Here is a 20,187-nt window from a genome sequence, read left to right as displayed (position 1 = left end):
TAATAATGAGAAATCACGATAAAAATGTATGAAGTCAGACTTTATTCCATACAAACAAAAGTACATGAATAGAAATAAAGAATACGATTGTAAAAATGGGGTAATGGTTAAAGCACAACGGTTTAATGTACTGTATAAGCATTTGGATGGCTGACTTTTCCAACCATATGTGGTTCTTCACCAAACTATTACCACAAACTTGGAGGCACACAACTGTATATGACATCTTTATAATAATAATTAATAATGGAATAGCCAGAATAGAATAGCCTTTATTTGTCACATATACATTACAGCACAGTGAAATGTTGTTCTTCGCATATCCCAGCTTTCTTGGAAGCTGGGGTCAGAGCGCAGGGTCGGCCATGATACGGCGCCCCTGGAGCACACAGAGGGTTAAGGGCCTTGCTCAAGGGCCCAAGAGTGGCAGCTTGGCAATACCGGGGCTTGAACCCCCGACCTTCCGATCAGTAATCCAGCGCCTTAACCACTGGAGCCACCACTCCCCCTATGTAAATTAGGATGTGGAAGCATGAAATTTCGCCTTCATTTGAACCCAAACCTGTTCCAGCATAACAGTGACCCTGTGCAGATCCAAAAAGAAGTTGACAAGGGTTGGAAGTGGTGGATGATCTTAAGTAGTCTGCTATAAATCTGCAAACCTAATGAACACTGATAGAAATGATGGAATGAATTGGAACGATTACTACACCCCAGGCTTCCTTACCTCACCTACATCAGTACCTCTAGTACTTTACTATCACCCTTGTGGCTGATTGAGCACAAATCTCCACTCCAATATCTAGTGGAATGTTTTCCCAGAAGAGTGAAGGCAATTATAAGAGTAACTCAATGTGGAAAGGGATGTTCAAAAAGAATGGTCAGGTGTCAGTGAATATGCATTCTGTATTCTCTATATGTGTATATACACACACACACATACACACACACACACACACACACACACACACACACATGCACATTGCTTACATCTCTGTGCTATTACATATAATGCAATAGAGCTCCTTTTTGAGATGAATGTGATCTATTTCTTCCATCATCACTTTTCCGACGGACTACTTTAAGTGTTGCAGAAGGAAAAATTGCAGTGACAGACTGTAGTCTCACAGATTCAGGCACCCCCTCACACACACACACACACACACACACACATATAAACACACATATAAACACAAAGTGCTGCAAAGCTTTTGTTGGGGGGGTTGCGGGGGTGAAGGCAATCTCGATATTCTCTCAGCTTGTGGTGGAATCAATTAAAACACATGCTGTTTATTACCAATTGACTGAAATGAAGTCTTTTCTGTCGACAGAATGCTCGGCAATCCAATTTTTCCGAATGCGGCGGTGAAATGAGGCATCGCTTTTACAACTGTCTCATGTGACGGAGGCTTCTGGTTGCTTGCAGAGGGGAACATTTTTTTCTTCGCTTTGCTCTTTTACTATTTCCGAAATAGTAGGATTACTGTTCGGTGCTGTGCCATAGACTTAAATGTTCTGATCCTATGGCTGCATTCAACATCCTAGAGGTAAGTCCTTACAGCCCGAATGCATACAATTTGTTTAACACCCCCCCTTATTCCATCATCAACCCCCCACCAGCAACACCACCACCACCCCTCTTCCCAAGCCGACCGCTCGCTGTGTGCGGCTGTATAGATCTGCTTTGAGGTTCTTATCAGTGGCTCCCAGTTGCCGCTATAATTCGCAGACTTACCAACTACACACATTCTTTTACAAAAAAAAAAAAAAAAAAACAGAAAGAACGACAACACGGACTTAACTTCGCAGTCGGGCTCGCAGAGGAGAAGCGGCACACTGAGCAGCCTGCAAGGTATACATTAGAGCTCGACATCGGACAGATGTGAAGATCCTAATGCTGTTCGCTGTGGGCTTTGCATGTGTAAAAAAAAAAAAAAAAAAGAAAAAGAGAGAGAGAGAGAAAACACAAATGTTCTGTATCACACTTCCGAGTTAATGGCACGAGAAAGATCATCAGCAAGGCCTAGCAGGCATTTTCGGTTCAGCTCAGGGCCGCAAAGGCTTGTTGCTGATAAGCATCATTAGAAAATGCCCACGACGGCTGGATATTTTCGGGGACTCTTGCTTAGTACTGCAAAAAGTTTTCTGAAACAGTCCATTCAGAGTGTTTCGGTAAAATAATAATTCAAAAAAATATATATATAGTTCCAAATAAATAATAATAAAAAAAAGAATAATGTTTCATTTATGCAGTGTCTTTCCAACAGGCACTTAGGAAAGAATGCAGTAATGAAGCATGCTAGCATGAAACAAAGGATAATGGGACTCATTTATCAAGCTGGATACTGAACAGATTTATTCCTAAATCGTTTATACGAGAAATTTAGTATTATGGGGGGGGGGGGGGGGTGCTGGGGGGACATACATATCCTACTTATGTTCCAGAATGTGTTCAAATTAACCAAATATATACACAATAATGTAACCTTGACTTGATTGACTTGATTCAGATTGTATTATTTGCATTAATGACTAGGAAGTAGTATCCAGTTTGAACTCGATATTTTTATTATGTTTGCAACGTTTAGCAGAGATAAGGAAGTGGTAGATCAGTGGTTAAGATGGTTAAAGATTGCTCTTTAGAAAGGGGTGAGTTCAAATCCCAGCACCACCGATCTGCCATGGCTGGGCCCTTAAGCAAGGCCCTTAACCCTCATCTGCTCAGTTGTATAAGTGGAATTACACTCTATATCTGCTAAATGTCCTGGTCTGTAAGGTCTCATATAAAATTGTTCAAGAGTTTAAATCAGAACACTCATACCAGTCGACTAGGTCTTGGACTAACATTTTGTGAAAACCACTTTATATTAACATTTTATATGATCAGGATTTGTTGCAAAATAGTAGTCAGCTTGAACTCATCATTTTAGTACTACGTTTGCAGGATTTGGCAGCCATCCAAGGAAGTGATAGCTCAGTGGTTGATGTTGATCTGCTGATTGGAAAGTGGTGAGTTCAAATCTCAACACTAACAATCTGCCACCAGTGTTGGATAAAGTACACAAACTGTGTACTTGAGTTAAAGTAGAGCTGTACTAAGTAAAACATTACTCTGGTAAAAGTGCTTTCTTTAAATTTTTTACTTAAGTTCAAAAGTATTTGCCTTCAAATGTTCTAAAGTATCCAAAGTACTGTGATTTATTATGGCTATAATGGTCCTATTGTAATTTTTGTCGCAAGCTGTCAGGGCTGGCAAAGCCTTCTCTGCTGGCCTAGACACTATCAGAAGCACTGACCTACATTTACAACCTTAATTCTAATATTTGTTCCATGAAATTGTATTAATTCATTTTCAACAGTTAATTCTTTTTATTTCGTAGCGTTTCTCTTGGCTGCACTGCTTCCAGTACGTGTATGTGGATGTTAGATTTTTTGTCCAATCAGATTTCAGCCTCTATGTGCTGCCATGTCAATCTAATCTGCCCAGAGCCTTCACACTCAGTAGTGTGGGCCAATGTACCTTAGACTATATTAGCAATGGGACTGTTTCTTTACCCAATCAGATTTTAGCTAGCTGGCCCAGAATAGCATCAGGAATTTTCCGTCCTCTGATTGGTTGGTCAGAGGGAAACTGTTACAGCCAAGTTCGACTGGCAAAACACGTGTGTAGTGCTGCACACATGAATACATCTGAGTTAGACTTTTTGATTGATTTGGTCTCGGACATACTTAAAAATACATTTTCAAGAAAAGCTAGACATCGTGAGGAGGTCGGCTAACCCCGAAGCTAGCTAGCTTGTCTCAGCCCGGGGAAGGGATTGTTCACCACTTCAAGACCAGTGAATACAAGCGGTACCACTGGCTTACAGCCTCTGAGGAGCAGTGCAAATTATGAGTATTCATCTCTGGTTAGTAGGCTGTATTGTATTTAAATATTTTATGTTTTTGTCATGTTATTAGACAAATATTGATTCTGAACTGCTCCAGATGATGTAGGTGGCACAGTTGCGGTAGTGTAGACGTTTGTAGCTTGCATATGTAATATGGTATTCACCCTACATATGTGACATGCCTCTCTCTCTGTAATGCCACGCGTTGTTGTATTGTGTTTTTGTATTGTACTGATGGTATGCAGCTCTTACCAAGAGCAGCATACAGTTGTGGTACTTACAGTTAGGATTAAAGGCAACTCACAAACTCACAACCTTCCAATTAGAGTTTCAACATCTTAACCACTAAGCTACCTTATGTCCTTAAAGCTTAAGTATATTCAGCCTTGAGTGCCAGAGACCACCGTCGGTTTCGATCTGTTGTCTCAGCAGCTCCATGATCTCCGTAACCCAACACAAAAACGAGGTGGCATATATTTATATATATATATATATATATATATATATATATATATATATATATATATATATATATATATATATATACACACACACACACACACACACACACACACACACACACACACACACACACACACACACACAGAAACTTAAATCTGGTAAAAATTTGAGCTCTGCTTACACACATTTGCGCACAATTGAAAATAATCCAATAATAAAAGATGATTAAAGATAAATGAGGACCAATTTTGAAGGTAATTTAAGTCCTTAAACTCAGACTCTTATTCACTCAACTGCTGGAGTAACTATGGCAAGAAAAGAAATTGAAAAGCAAATAGACACATATTAAACAACTGTATTGTATTGTACTGATGGTTTCTATAATTACAACGTGATAGTGGTGGTATTAAGAGGTGGATTAAGTCGGGTAAGTCCCCAGTGAAGGCCCAGGTACCAAATGCACGGCCCACCATTGATATATATCTAAAGCACAGCCTGCAAGCCCTTTATATGCCTGTTGGCAAACTACAAGTGGGCTTCCATGGGTTCTGCACTCAGGAGAAGCCTCCATCTAGCCACTCAGCCTTAAAGTGCAAATCAGTGGAAGGCTGCAGTGATAGTTGCCTTTCTGGAATTTGTCCCATCTCTAAACAGGATCTCCAGAGCTCAGTCAGAGTGACCATCAAGTTTCATTGTCACCAGTCTAACTAAGGTCCTTTTCCCTCGATTGCTCAGTTTTCAGTTCTGGTTGTCCTGGTTGTGCCACACTTCTTCGATTGTGAATTCGGAAGTCACTGTGCTCTTGGGAATCTTCAGTGCAGCAAAGATTTTCTGTGTACCTTCTGTGTATCTGTGCTTTGCAACAATCCTGACTCTGAGCTCTTCAGGCAGTTTCTTTGACCTCATGAAATAAATACTTAGATGCATATGATATTTCAAGGTATTTTTAAACACTTTTTCACATAGGGCGATGTAGTTTTGGATTTTGTTTTCCCTCAATAATAAAAACCTGCATTTAAAAAAAGCATTTTGTGTTCACTTGTGTTTTCTATGTATATTCAATATATATATATATATATATATATATATATATATATATATATATATATATATATATATATATATATATATATATATATATATATATATATATATATATATATATATACATATATATGTGTGTGTGTGTGTGTGTGTGTGTGTTTACACCATCACTGTATGGTATGGAGGCTCCACTGTGTGTGAACATAAAGCCCTGCAAAGGGTGGTCAAAACCGCTCAAGCTATTGAGCACTTTCACCACAGCAGATGTCTGCACAGAGCTCACAACATCATCAAGGACTCCTCACATCCCAGTGACAAACTGTTTAACCTCCTTCCATCAAGAAGGTAATTTTCCATCCACCATCACCCTACTGAACTCTGCACTACACTGTTAGAACACTGTATAAACATTGTGTGTAACTTCTGTACAGTTGTACGTACAATGTACATATTGTGTCTTACATACAGATGTAAGTGAGGCACAATATGTGTAGAGAATGTTGTATGCATCATGTACATTGTATGTTCATATTGCATATTGTAAATGTATATGCCCATCATTGTGCCTTACTTATTATCTGCAATAATATTTCACATATATCTCTATCTATCTATCTATCTATCTATCTATCTATCTATCTATCTATCTATCTATCTATCTATCTATCTATCTATCTATCTATCTATCTATCTATCTATTTATTTTAACTTGTGCAAATCAGCTGTTTCTCTTACATTTATGACATTTAGCAGCTCTTACCAAGAGCAGCATACAGTTGTGGTACTTACAGTTAGAATTAAAGGCAACTCACAAACTCACAACCTTCCAATTAGAGTTTCAACATCTTAACCACTAAGCTACCTTATGTCCTTAAAGCTTAAGTATATTCAGCCTTGAGTGCCAGAGACCACCGTCGGTTTCGATCTGTTGTCTCATCAGCTTCATGATCTCCGTAACCCAACACAAAAACGAGGTGGCATATATTTATTTACACACACACACACACACACACACAGAAACTTAAATCTGGTAAAAATTTGAGCTCTGCTTACACACATTTGCGCACAATTGAAAATAATCCAATAATAAAAGATGATTAAAGATAAATGAGGACCAATTTTGAAGGTAATTTAAGTCCTTAAACTCAGACTCTTATTCACTCAACTGCTGGAGTAACTATGGCAAGAAAAGAAATTGAAAAGCAAATAGACACATATTAAACAACCAAGCTTTTCTTTAACCTCAGCAGCAATGTTATCTTGAATCCCAAATGATCTAAAACGGAAAGCATCACCTGACAAGTCCTGAGTTAGGCTTCATTATAGCTTTTGGAGAGAACTTCTAAAAGCAGACCGTCGTGATCTTTTATGCACTTTCATGTGGCTCAGCATTTAATTATACATCAGGTTAGGAGCCTTGGAAGGAGACCCCATCAGTGTGCAGGTACATGCTTATGTATTATTGAACACACACCACAACCTAACGGCAGATAGGCTGCGAGTGAGAGCTTGGATTATAGTGTACATCTGGGGTCTAATGTATATGTGTTTATCCGTTCCATCTTTACAAAAGATCCTTTAAACGGATTCGATTTTTATATTGGGGCAGTGAACCACTGGCTATCAATTCAGGTTTAAATTTAATTAGTCACATATGTAATTACGCACAATAGGTCATGCGGTGAAATGGTTTCGCACGACTGCTCTGGGACCATAAAATCTAAAACATACAAAGAAATGAATAAAAATAAAACGGAGTGAAATTAAAAGGTTGAAAAACAATAAGATAGAGGGAATAAAATCGAATTTGCAATAGAATAAACGGTCAAAAATGGCAAATATATATTCGGTAATTTAAGAAAAAAAAAATCTAATATGCAGTGTGAAAATATGGACAACATTATTTGGACACCTACAATTTTCCTCCCACAAATTTGGAGCCACAAAATTGTAACACAATTGTGCACAAAGCCTGCTATGTGAAGATCTGGTTTAAATAAGTTGGAGTGGAAGATCTTGCTATCAAACTTTGACCCTCAACCCTGTTGAATAAATTGAAACGATGAGTGCACCCCATCTCTCCACACCTCACCTACATCAGTACCTTTGTGGCTAAATGAGCACAAATCTCCCCAAGCACACTCCAAAGTCTTGTGGAACATCTTCCTATAGGAGTGGAGGTTGTTATATGAGTAAATTTTATGAATGGGATGTTTAAAAGTAACACAGGAAACTCATTCAGGTACAGAAAAGAATGGCTAAACCCAAAGTGTGCATTGTTACAATTTGGCTTTTGTGTCATAGTCTTGATTATTGTACCAGGTTGATACCTGGTTTTTACACTAATTAATGTTGTGTAAGCTGCTCCTGTGTGTGCTTGGTCACAACCAAAGCCACATATCAGTCTTATTCATTCGCATCTCTGGAGTGCTGCTAAGTAGCTCCAGCTGAAGTGGATGATGTCGCTATTACTCTGTGTGTGCAGAGTGTGTGCTAGGGTGTAGCAAAAAAGTTTTAAGCCCTCGCACCTGCGATACTGCCTTTTTATCCAAGAATGTCTCAGTTTAACTAATAAAAAACAATGAGAAAACTTGTGTGGAGAAACCTTGAGCAATATTCTGGGTTGTGCTTGAAGGGTTTTCATGTTGCTTTATGCATACTCAAGGTTTACTGTTAATGATGAGGTAAATCATCTGAATTGAAGACACATTTTCTCTATGCAGTATACTTGCTTTATGAAATACTGCAGCACCACTGTATAGTGCTAGATATGGACAAATGCATTGAATTTTTCAGCCATAGGTGGTTCTTCGTCAAACCGTTACCACAATGTTGGAGGCACACAATTGTATAGGATGGCTTTGCATGCACTAGCGCGAAATTTTCCATTCATTTAAACTAGCATAACAATGCCTCATTGCACATAGCCAGCTCTATAAAGATATGGTTTACATGAGTTCGAAGACGTGGAAGATTTTCAATGGCCTACTGAATTGGAATGCTGACTGCACCCCAGGCCTTTTCTTTTCCAAACTGTTAGCGCAAAGCTGGAAGCACTCAATTGTACGGTACGTCTATAGATGCGCTATAATAAAATTTGGCATTCACTTGAACTTGGAAACCCAAACCTGTTCCAGCATGGCAATGCCCCTGTGCACAAAGTGAGCTCCTTGAAGATATGGTTTATATGCCTTAGAGAGAAAGATTTTAAGTGGCCTGCTATAGAGCTCTGATCTTATCCCTACTGGGATGAATTGGAATTCTCACTACACCTCAGGTCTCCTCACCAATATCAGCATAACACCTTTGTGGCTGATGGAAATATTAACAAGTATCCCAGAAAAGTGGAGGCAATTAAAAGAGCAAATTGGGACTAAATGTGCCCATTCAATCTGCCCAAGTTCTACCATACCACCCCACTGCTGCTCCTTCACTGGCTTCCAGTAGCTGCACCACGCTTTCTGAGATCCTCCAGCACTGCTCGACTGGTACCACCTACTCCAAGAATGAGAGGTAAGTATACTTCAAGGCTCTTCTCTGTTCTGGCACCAAGGTGGTGGAATGAACTTACCCTAGAAGTATAGCGGAGTTCTGACTATCTTCAAGCGACGATTGAAGACTTACCTCTTCCTGAAACTCCTTAATGAGCACTTTCCAAGTTTCCGAGTTATATTTATATTAAGTTTGTAATCTGGCATACCAGTGTAGATTTATTCATTGCTAGAAACTCAAAGCACTTTACGTCGCTCTGGATAAGGGCGTCTGCTAAATGTCACAAATGTAAATGTGGAATGCAATGCTCAAAAAATCACATACCATACTTATGACTAGGTGACACAATACTTTTGGAAATATAGTATATATATATAGGAGTGTTTATAGCCTATTCTCATCCATTCAACAATATTGGCTTGAATGACTAACCGTCCATTTAGGAATTGTTCCAAATTTATAGACGTCATGCTACTCCTCCTATTGTTACTAGTGTTTCAGATTAGCGAAGTAAAAGCCACCGTCTTGTCATAGACATCATGACGAGCTCTAGGATAAATTATACGTCACGTGTCGGCGGAAATGTTCTGTAACGACGCAGCTAATTCTGTCACTAATGCCTAGCTATGGGAACTAGTCCTGTCTTCTTGACCGCATATTAGTAGGTTACATGAAAAGCAAATCTCATACCCCGCAAGCTTTGCTCTGACACGAGATGGGCAAAAAAGCCACTTATTGTATCTTCCGCCTTAAAAAGTAGAGTGCAGTCATGCTTGGAAACACTATGACATCTATGAGCTGAAGCGCATTCATTTTATCATCACTGGGAGGGTGTTTCAGCTTTAATCCTGCTCTCCATGTCCTAAGACTCAGCACACTTTTAAACAGCTTAGAGTTGCTTTAGAAATCCGCCTCAAATCCGACGACACCGAAGAAGTTTTGCAAAGAAAAAACTGCTTATTAGAGCGACCATACTCTTAGCAGAGAAGTCTACGCATAGAGGAGGAAGAAGAAAAAAAAACTAATTGCCACAGCAAAAAAAATACAATTCAGTTGCCTCCTTATGCAAGTCTCTAATGGCGCTTTTCGATGATGTTGATGATGCAAACTATACAAAAGCGTTTTTGGTCATGTGACATTGTGTATTTAGGACATTTTCTGGGAATGAGCTCATTGAAGGTCTTCCTGATCTCTCATTGTCTTCTAGTGATGTTCTACCGCTCTTGAAACACGTGTGTTGCTCAAAGCACCTTGAACAACTCATTGCAGCGTCTCTGTATGTCAAACGTATGTCATATCAAATGTCTGTGTGGCAGATTTGCTCAGTTTCATGCAGGACTAACTTGCTCTCCATGATGAAATCACAGACGTGGTAATGCACGTGGTCAGAATAGCACCAGTTAGCACTTGTAAAATTCTGGGGCTACAGTGAAAGGAAACTATTTAAATTGTGTTACTTGCTTTAGTAATGACATTCATTTTCACTGTCTGTGATGCAGCGCTCTGTTCTACTGCGTTTTTTTTATCATATTGATGGTTTCTATAGCTGTGGCATCATAATAATGGTATCAGGAGGTGGATTGATTCAGTTAGGACACTAACTGACTCACTAACACTAACACATCACTGAGGGCCTAGATGTGAAAAGCACAGCAAACCACTGATATAAAATCTGGCTAACTGAAAATGTATAAAAGGCCCATTAAATTAGAATCTTCTGACATATTATTACATTATATTACTATTACAACCTCTGTAAGATCTAAATGTCATACATTTCTTGGCTTCCTCTACAAAGCTGATATATGAAATATTCAAATATTACAATTATTCAAACCAGTTAGTTATAATCTATGAAAAAATAAGAATTTGCTTCCCTACATTAATCAAGCATGAACACCAAAGGACTATGTGCTTGCATGGCCTAAGGATCGACCTGAAAGGTACCGAGTGTGCTTGTGAGGCAATGTTAACTCTGTAGAAGGTACACAATGATGCCCAGATGGGAGCAGTGCAGGCTCTCTAAATTGGCACGCCTGTAAATTAATACCCACAAGAAGTAGAAGAGCGTGCCATAGTAGGCTCTGGACACCCGAGGCCAGGTTGTTGATGTCTACCACCCAGTGGGCACGGTCTCTGTTAAGACAGAGGGGCTACATGTGTCTTTCCTCAGTGACAGATGGACAATTGAAATGACTACTGAATCGCTGCCATCCAGTCAAAATACGACCTTAGGGTGCTCAGGGAATACTCAGCAAGTTCTACATCTTGGAACACTGCAAGGTCAATAGATTGGTAAACAAGGGATATGAGGAGGTGATATAAGTTGAAGCACAAGAATATTATTGATGCATTCTGCCACCAATAAATATATGTGCATGTAATAGTCGTAGTCTTTAGAGAGACCCATTTAGGTTAGGAAACCAGCACTGGCTTATAAACTGGCCTCAGGGCCTCCACTAAAAGAGTGAATGATCTTGAGCCAGACTCTAAGGGCAATGGAGTTCTTGAAGCCAGTAAGTAATCCGACCAAGAGTGCCATATAATATTGTCCATTTGGGACAACTTATCAGTTCATGAAAGGAAGATGGCATACATTCTACCACTAGCAAGAAACATACCAATTGGGGGCCACATTGGGGCTACAGGAAGAACTCCATAGTCTGACTATTGAATCCTGTGCAATGTATTTGCAATAAAGGCAAAAATGTTTACAGCACACAGTGATGTCTGCACATCCTGACCTAGATGACTGTTAAGCCCAGCCCCAGAGATCCACAGTTGACAGGGAATTGAGTTTGCGTAAGCAAAGCGGTCCACCTGTGCCCCGCCAACCAGGGATCTGTGACACCATTTATGGTTATCCAGCATACATACTGCCTCAATATGTGTCCACTGCACCGTCCTGGCAGTACAGCACCTCAAACACGCATCACATGGTAGAATTAGAGAGAACTCTCAGTGTGCAAAGCTTGCCAATAACCCCAGTCTCTGGGGTACAAATTAGCCTTGTTTATTTGAAAGGTTTGTGTATCATATTGCATACATTGATCAGGCATAACATTATAACCACCTGCCTAATATTGTGTTGGTCCCCCTTTGGCTGCCAAAACAGTCCTGACCCAGTCCTGAGCATTAACAGCATTAACTTCTTTAGCAATTTAAGCTACAGGAGCTCGTCTGTTGGATCGGACAACATGGGCCAGCCTTCACTCCCCACGTGCATCAATGAGCCTCGGCCACCCATGACTCTTTCACCAGTTCAACACTGCTCCCTTCTTGGATCACCTTTGATAAATACTGACCACTGCAGACCAGGGACACCCCACAAGAGCTACAGTTTTAGAGATGAGCAGACCCAGTCGTATAGCCATAACAATTTGGCCCTTGTCAAACTCGCTCAAATCCTTACACCTGTCCATTTTTTCTGCTTCAAACACATCTACTTTAAAGATGAAATGTTAACTTGCTGCATAATATATCCCAGCAACTAACATTGTTCTTCACTTCACTGGTCACCGGTAAAACAACATAACTTTGCCTAGCTACATAGCCTTTAAGTCAGATTCAGCTGGTTGAAAGCCAAGGTGTCCATGAATGCCTTCACTTACATTTTTGCCTCACAAATAAGGTTCTTATTAGTTCTAAGGTATTGGCCTGCCAGCATTGTTAGCATCACTAGCTAAAAGATCATTATAACACTATAAACGTCCTAACAATCCCACTCACACTGATTTATGAGGGTCTCGAGTGTCTTCGTTGTGTTTTTTTATTCTTCTACTTCTTCTTCTTCTTCTTTCGGCTGCTCCCATTAGGGGTCGCCACAGCGGATCATCCGTCTCCATACCACCCTGTCCTCTATATCTGCCTCTTTTACACCAACTACCTGCATGTCTTCCCTCACCACATCCATGAACCTCCTCCTTGGCCTTCCTCTTTTCCTCCTACCTGGTGGCTCCAACTTCAGCATTTTTCTACCAATATAATTCATGTCCCTTCTCTGCACATGTCCAAACCATCTCAATCTCGCCTCCCTCACCTTGTCACCAAAACATCCTACATGTGCTGTCCCTCTAATAAACTCATTTCTAATCTTGTCCATCCTCGTCACTCCCAACGAAAACCTCAACATCTTCAGCTCTGCTACCTCCAGCTCCACCTCCTGTTTTTTACTCAATGCCACTGTCTCTAATCCATACAACATCGCAGGTCTCACCACAGTCCTATAAACTTTCCCTTTCATTCTTGCAGATACTCTTCTATCACAAATCACTCCTGTCACTCTTCTCCACCCACTCCACCCTGCCTGCACTCTTTTCTTTACTTCCCTAACACACTCTCCATTACTTTGCACTGTTGACCCCAGGTACCTGAACTCCTCCACCTTCTCCACCTCTTCTCCCTGCAACCGCATCACTCCACTGCCCTCCCTCTCATTCACACACATGTACTCTGTCTTACTCCTACTGACTTTCATTCCCCTTCTCTCCAGCGCATATCTCCACCTCTCCAGGCTCTTCTCAACCTGCTCTCTACTCTCACCACAAATCACAATATCATCTGCAAACATCATAGTCCAGGGAGACTCCTGTCTGACCTCTTCCGTCAACCTGTCCATCACCACTGCAAACAGGAAAGGGCTCAGGGCCGATCCTTGATGCAGTCCAACCTTCACCCTGAACCAGTCTGTCGTACCTACTGCACACTTTACTGCCGTCACACTGTCCTCATACATGTCCTGCACCACCCTCACATACTTCTCTGACACACCTGACTTCCTCATACAATACCACAACTCCTCTCTCGGCACCCTGTCGTACGCTTTCTCTAAATCCACAAATACACAATGCAGCTCCTTCTGTCCTTCTCTATACTTCTCCATCAACATCCTCAAAGCAAATAAGGCATCTGTGGTGCTCTTCCTCGGCATGAAACCATACTGTTGCTCACAGATGGTCACCTCTTCTCTCAGCCTGGCTTCCACTACTCTTTCCCATAACTTCATGGTGTGACTGATCAACTTAATTCCCCTGTAGTTACTGCAGGTCTGCACATCTCCCTTATGCTTAAAGATCGGTACCAGCACACTCCTTCTCCATTCCTCAGGCATCCTCTCCCCTTCCAGAATCCTGTTAAACAATCTGGTTAAAAACTCCACTGCCATCTCTCCTAAACATCTCCACGCTTCTACCGGTATGTCATCTGGTCCAACCGACTTTCCATTCTTCATCCTCTTAATCGCTGCTCTCACTTCCTCCTTACTAATCCTATCTACATCCTGCTTCACCAACTCCACATCCTCCAACCTTCTCGCTCTCTGATTTTCCTCATTCATCAGCTGCTCAAAATACTCCCTCCATCTTCTCAACACACTCTCCTCACTAGTCAACACATTTCCCTCTCCATCCTTTATTGCTCTAACTTGCAGTACATCCTTCCCAGCTCGGTCCCTCTGCTTGGCCAATCGATATAAATCCTTTTCTCCTTCCTTAGTGTCCAACCTCTTATACAGTTCCTCATATGCCTTTTCCTTGGCTTTCGCCACATCCCTTTTAACCTGCTGCCGCATCTCCTTGTACTCCTGCCTACTCTTCTCATCACTCTGTCGATCCCACTTCTGTTTTGCCAATCTCTTTCCCCTAATGCTCTCCTGCACTTCCTCATTCCACCACCACGTCTCCTTGTCTTGCTTTCTATTTCCAGATGTCACACCAAGTACTTTTCTAGCTGCCTCCCTCATCACTCCTGCAGTAGTTGCCCAATCATCCGGCACCTCTTCACCACCACCAAGCCCCTGTCTGACCTCTTCCCTGAACCTCACACTACACTCTTCCTCCTTCAGTTTCCACCATCTTATTCTTCTTTCAAACCTTACTTTCCTCCTCTTCTTCTTCGCCTCCAAAACCATCCTACAGACCACCATCCGATGCTGTCTAGCTACACTGTCCCCCGCCAACACCTTACAGTCTCCAATCTCCTTCAGGTTGCATCTCCTACACAGAAGATAATCCACCTGTGTGCACCTTCCTCCACTCTTATACGTCACCCTATGATCCTCCTTCTTCTTAAAATACGTGTTCACCACTGCCATTTCCATCCTTTTAGCAAAATCTACCACCATCTGCCCTTCCACATTCCTCTCCTTAAAACCATACCTACCCATCACCTCCTCATCACCTCTGTTCCCTTCACCTACATGCCCATTAAAGTCTGCCCCAATCACCAATCGTTCTTTCCTAGGTACACCATCTACCACTTCATCTAATTCACTCCAGAATCTTTCTTTCTCCTCCATCTCACAGCCAACTTGTGGAGCATAGGCACTGATGACATTTATCATCATCCCTTCAACTTCCACCTTCACGATCATCACCCTATCAGAAACTCTCTTCACCTCCACTACACTCTTACTGTACGCTTCCTTCAGAATCACCCCTACACCATTTCTCTTCCCATCCACACCATGATAAAACAGTTTAAACCCACCTCCAATGTTCCTGGCCTTACTCCCTTTCCACTTGGTCTCCTGAACACACAACACATCTACCTTTCTCCTCTCCATCATATCAGCTATCTCTCTCCCTTTACCCGTCATAGTTCCAACATTTAAAGTACCAACCCGAACCTCTACTCTCCTACACTGCTCCTTTTTCTGCCGTCTCTGTAGACGCCTTCCTCCTCTCCTTCTCCTCCTTCGGCCAACAGTAGCCCAATTTCCACCGGTACCCTGTCGGCTAACGATACCTGTGGCGGTCGTTGTTAACCCGGGCCTCGACCGATCCGGTATGAAATTCTCATTTGTGATCCGCATATTTGATTTGGCACATGTTTTACGCTGGATGCCCTTCCTAACGCAACCCTCCCCATTTACCCGGGCTTGGGACCGGCACTAAGAGTACACTGGCTTGTGTCCCCCTAATGGCTGGGTTTGTTTTTTTTATTCACTGTGGCGAAAATAATTATTACTTCATTATGTAAAGTCGTACATTTAACAAAGTCAATCAATGCTCTATACACACCTGCCAAGAGAGCAAAGTCACTAATACTATGTCTAACTTCATCCCCTTCACAAGTGATGAATTAGTCTGTCTTGTAAAAGCACTGATTACTCTTTTTACCCCTGCTGGGTTTTTTGGGTTTTTTTTTTTTACATGATAATTATCTGACTGTGCTGGTCGCTATCTGATTTCAGACCTATAATGCCTACAGACAAAAAGGCTATTAAAATAATTTTTCATTATAAACATATGACATTAAAAAGTGCTCTATAAGACTATGGACCAACCCGTAGGATTATTAGTTAAAAACCAGTAATTACCTTCTTTTACATTATGTAGTAGCTAGTAAGGTTATACTCAATGTTGGTTACAGCATGTGCATCATGTGAGCTCCAGTTTTTGAACATTCCTCACCTACATCTATCTATCAGACACGTTACTGATTGATGTTCTCCTATTCACAGAGGCCACTGCGCTGCCTTATATGTCGCACCATGGTCCAGAAGGTGCGATCTTTAATCGCTTTGTAGCTGCATATGGATAGGACGGCAATAACAATGGTCTTGATTTGACATACACACGTTCCCTTTAGTGGCCAGGTGACTTTTTGATAGAAATGGCACCCTTTGAAGGTGTCGGCCGGAAGACCCATGTGGATATATTATCTGCAGCTCTCAGCTGAGAAGCAAAACCTGCCAGGGCTTTAGTGCCAAGCTGCGGGCTGCTGCTTCCTCCCGTTTTGGCACATACTTCAGGGCAGATGCCATTCAAGTCCCTCGGGCATGTGTGCATGTGTGCTGTGTGTGTTGGATGAAACCTGTGGCTGCGGAGCTTCAAGAAAGAAGAGACAAGCGTGAAATAGCCGGTCTGTAACAGTAGAGTGCCAGACAGTGAGGCCTCGCCAAAAAAAATGGAGGTGTGAGCTATCTGGATGGAGATACTGAGGTATGCGGGATCGACTGGGAATCTGCTGCGCACACGCCCTATTTTTTTTAAAAATAAGGAAACGAGTTGTTTTCAACGTTATGCTCAAATGAACTGAAGCCTTGTTTCACATGCATTGAAAGACAACACTGACAAGGTAGACATAGGTTTGAAAGAATGTTTAAAAAGAAATTTGCTGACGAGCGCTACCATTATTCACATTGCAAGCTAGGGGATCGTCTGTCACGTTTCACGTTTCAATAAAAATCAGTTTGAAATATTTCAAAAGAATCTGGAATGCTGTCAAATTCCTCTTCCAATGAAATGATCTTATAAACCCACATTTTATTCACTATAAAACATAGAAAACAGATCAAATGTTTCAACTGAGTAAAATGTACCATTTAATGGAAAACATAAGGTAATTTTTTATTTGATGGCTGCAAAACATCTTAAAAAAGTGATTTACCACTATGTAGCATCACATCTTCTGTACGAATACATCTGAAAACTGAGGAGACCATTTTCTGAGATTTATTGAAAGAAATGTCCTATTTGTGTCTAATAAAGGTTTCGAGCTGCTCAACAGTTCTGGGTGTTCTTTGTTGTATTTTTTACTTCATGATGTGTATATGTACATATAAACATATGTCGGGAAGGATGTTCCACTAGATTTTGGAGTGTTCTTGTGGAGATTAGTGCCCAATCAGCCACAAGGGTGTTTGCAAAGTCAGGTGCTGATGTAGGGAAGTGAGGAGGACTGGGGTGCAGTCAGTGTTCCAATACATTCCAAATAAATCTCATATATGTATGTATATAAAGTGGGACGATGTTTTGATAAAGTTTGTGGAGAGATGAGGAGGCCTAGGGTGCAGTCAGCATTCCAATTAATCCCAAAGGTGTTTAGTAGGGATGAAGTCAGAGCTCTATAGCAGGCCACTCAAGACCTTCCACATCTTTCAGTTCTAAACCATATGTTCATGAAGCTCGCTTTGTGCACAGAGGTATTGTATTGCTGGAACAGGTTTGGCTCTCCTCGTTCAAATGATGGGAAGCTGTAATTCTACAATATAGTGGACAAATAAATCATTTAAAAAACCAACCAATAAATAAATATGCTCACGCATATATTTCATCTATTCTGTTGTTCCTCTTTCAACGGCTGGTTTTATCCATTTATGTGCAACCAGAAATTCGTTTTCACATTTTTTTTTCTCTCGCATCGGTGCTTGTTCCTAAAATGACTCGTATCATAGTTTCCAAATTGTATTTGCTCGTCAGAACTTATGTAAACCCTTGGAAATATCAGTACTGTGTATAGAAGTGGAACAGAGATATTCCGGTACTGCAAAATTCTTGTTTGTATATACATCCTGTTATGATGTTATGACAAACCTATAGGACGTAATGACTAATTACATAAGTAAGAGATAATTAATTACTTAAAATACAACATTTCAAGATTTAATTGATTCGTTCTTTTTATTCTACATTTTATTTTACATATATACTGTAGGGTCCGGCCTATTCCGGCACTGAGGTATTTTCATAAGTATACACCTCAAAAAAAAAAAGTATTGGCGAGTGTTTCGCTTCTCAGGCTGGCTTTTAGCCTACAGGATCGATATGTGTGTGCCTGGCCGACGCAGTGTGTGAAAAGGAAATGCGAAAGCGGCTTCTGGTAAATGCACGTCTAGCAGGAGTTCTTTCACACCGCACGGTACAGGAGCGCGTCTGTAGCTGAGCAACCAAAATGTGAACCACGTAATTCTGAGAGTGAAAATACTTACTAGAGATTTTATATATAAATACAAAAAAAAAACAAAAAAAAACTGCCTGCTGTAAACAGGTGCAGCTGCGTTGAAAGAGCTGTCGACACAAACGGGATAATCAGCTGAGAGTAAGAGCAGATATGTAGTGAAGAAGTTCCTGTCATGAGCATGAGCATCTTCTCATTTCTCATCCCGCAGTCGAATCAAAGCAGAGAGAGGTTAGCAGTTGCATTGCGAGCTAAATAGGGCACAGAGGAGAAACTGAGAGAAAGAGAGAGAGAGAGAGAGAGAGAGAGAGAGAGAGAGAGAGAGAGAGAGAGAGAGAGAGTGAGAGAGTATATGTTTTCTAGTCACAATGAGAAAAAGAGGGACTGATTCTCAGACATCTGCTTTCAACTTCTTGTTTTTGTCTCATTTGTTTGCTCTTAACTGTATGTTTCTTTTGATTGTTCTGGATTTTTAACATATACTACGCGTTTTTTATTTGCTATATATTCTATTTGCATTTGAAAGGGAGAGAGAGAGAAAAAAAGGGGGGAGAGGGAGAATGAAAGGATAAACAGAACGATCTATAGAGAGAGCAAGAGCATGAGAGAAGAAAGAAGTAGAGAAATATACGTATATATCTGGTGAGAGGTGAGAAATAGACAGAGAAAGAGTGTGAGAGAAAGATAGAGAGAGAGAGGAAAGGAAAGGACTGAGAGTGTTGAGGTGTGTGTGTATGTGTGAAGGAGAGCACTGAAAAGAGTTTGAAAGAGAGAATGGAGGAGAGTGAGAGAGAACGATGGAGAGATAGAGAAAGCGAGAGAGAGCAAGCGTATGCGAGAAAAAGAGGGGCGAGAAAACGAAGAGAAAGAGAAAGAAATAGAGATGAGAGTGTTGAGTGAGAGATGGAGAAGCAAAAGAGACCGAGAGCGAGAGCATGAAATAGTGTGAAATAGAGTGAAAGAAAGCAGAGAAAGACAGTGACAGAGAGAGAGAGAACAAGGGGAGAGAAAGCAGGAGTGATGGAGAAAGAGAGAGCGAGTGCATGAGAGAGAAGAAGAAAAAAAAGAGAGAGAGAGAGAGAGAGAGAGAGAGAGAGAGAGAGAGAGAGAGAGAGAGAGAGAGAGAGAGAGTATGACAAAGAGAGAATGAGGGCTCGAGAGAGCAAAAGCATGAGTGGGAATGAGGGAGAGAAAGAAGGAGAATAAAAGAGAGAAAGAATTGAAAGATTGTCAGAAGAATTAAGAAACAGCTGTGCAGTAAAACCAACAACACAACACGAGAAAGCTTTACAGATTATTGATTTTTGAGTTGAAGATGTGTATTACACACGCTCTATTTACCACACACGCCCGCCTTCTACCCCCTGCCTCTCAACTTCCTGCCTCCTGCCTCCTGCCTCTCGACTTCCTGCTTCACAAGGACAGCAGGAATATTTAACACAGCAATATTCTTTAAGCGAACGGCAAGAAATCTCACACCTGGGTTCCTCAGCGCCACAGCTCTTAATCCCGAAAGGGAACTAGACCAGTTTATTTATTTGTATATACAGAAATTAAAATATTGCGCACTTCAGTTCTAACGAGCGATCCAGTGGCGTCAGCGGCAAGGGAAAACTCC

The 20,187-nt window shown here is 41.1% G+C and overlaps 1 long non-coding RNA gene across 1 annotated transcript in view; it reads right to left on the bottom strand.

The window, feature by feature from the left end:
• Positions 1-240: 240 nt before the first annotated feature.
• The window catches only part of LOC310735477, a 59,879-nt gene continuing 39,932 nt past the window's right edge, over positions 241-20,187 (bottom strand). The window contains exon 2 of the long non-coding RNA XR_014536315.1: positions 241-508. This is a non-coding gene — a long non-coding RNA (uncharacterized lncRNA). The remainder of the gene's footprint in view (positions 509-20,187) is intronic.

The sequence above is a fragment of the Silurus aristotelis genome (assembly GCF_946808225.1).
Source record: "Silurus aristotelis genome assembly, chromosome: 13".
NCBI classification, from domain to species: Eukaryota; Metazoa; Chordata; class Actinopteri; order Siluriformes; family Siluridae; genus Silurus; species Silurus aristotelis.
This window is presented reverse-complemented; position numbering and strand designations above follow the sequence as displayed.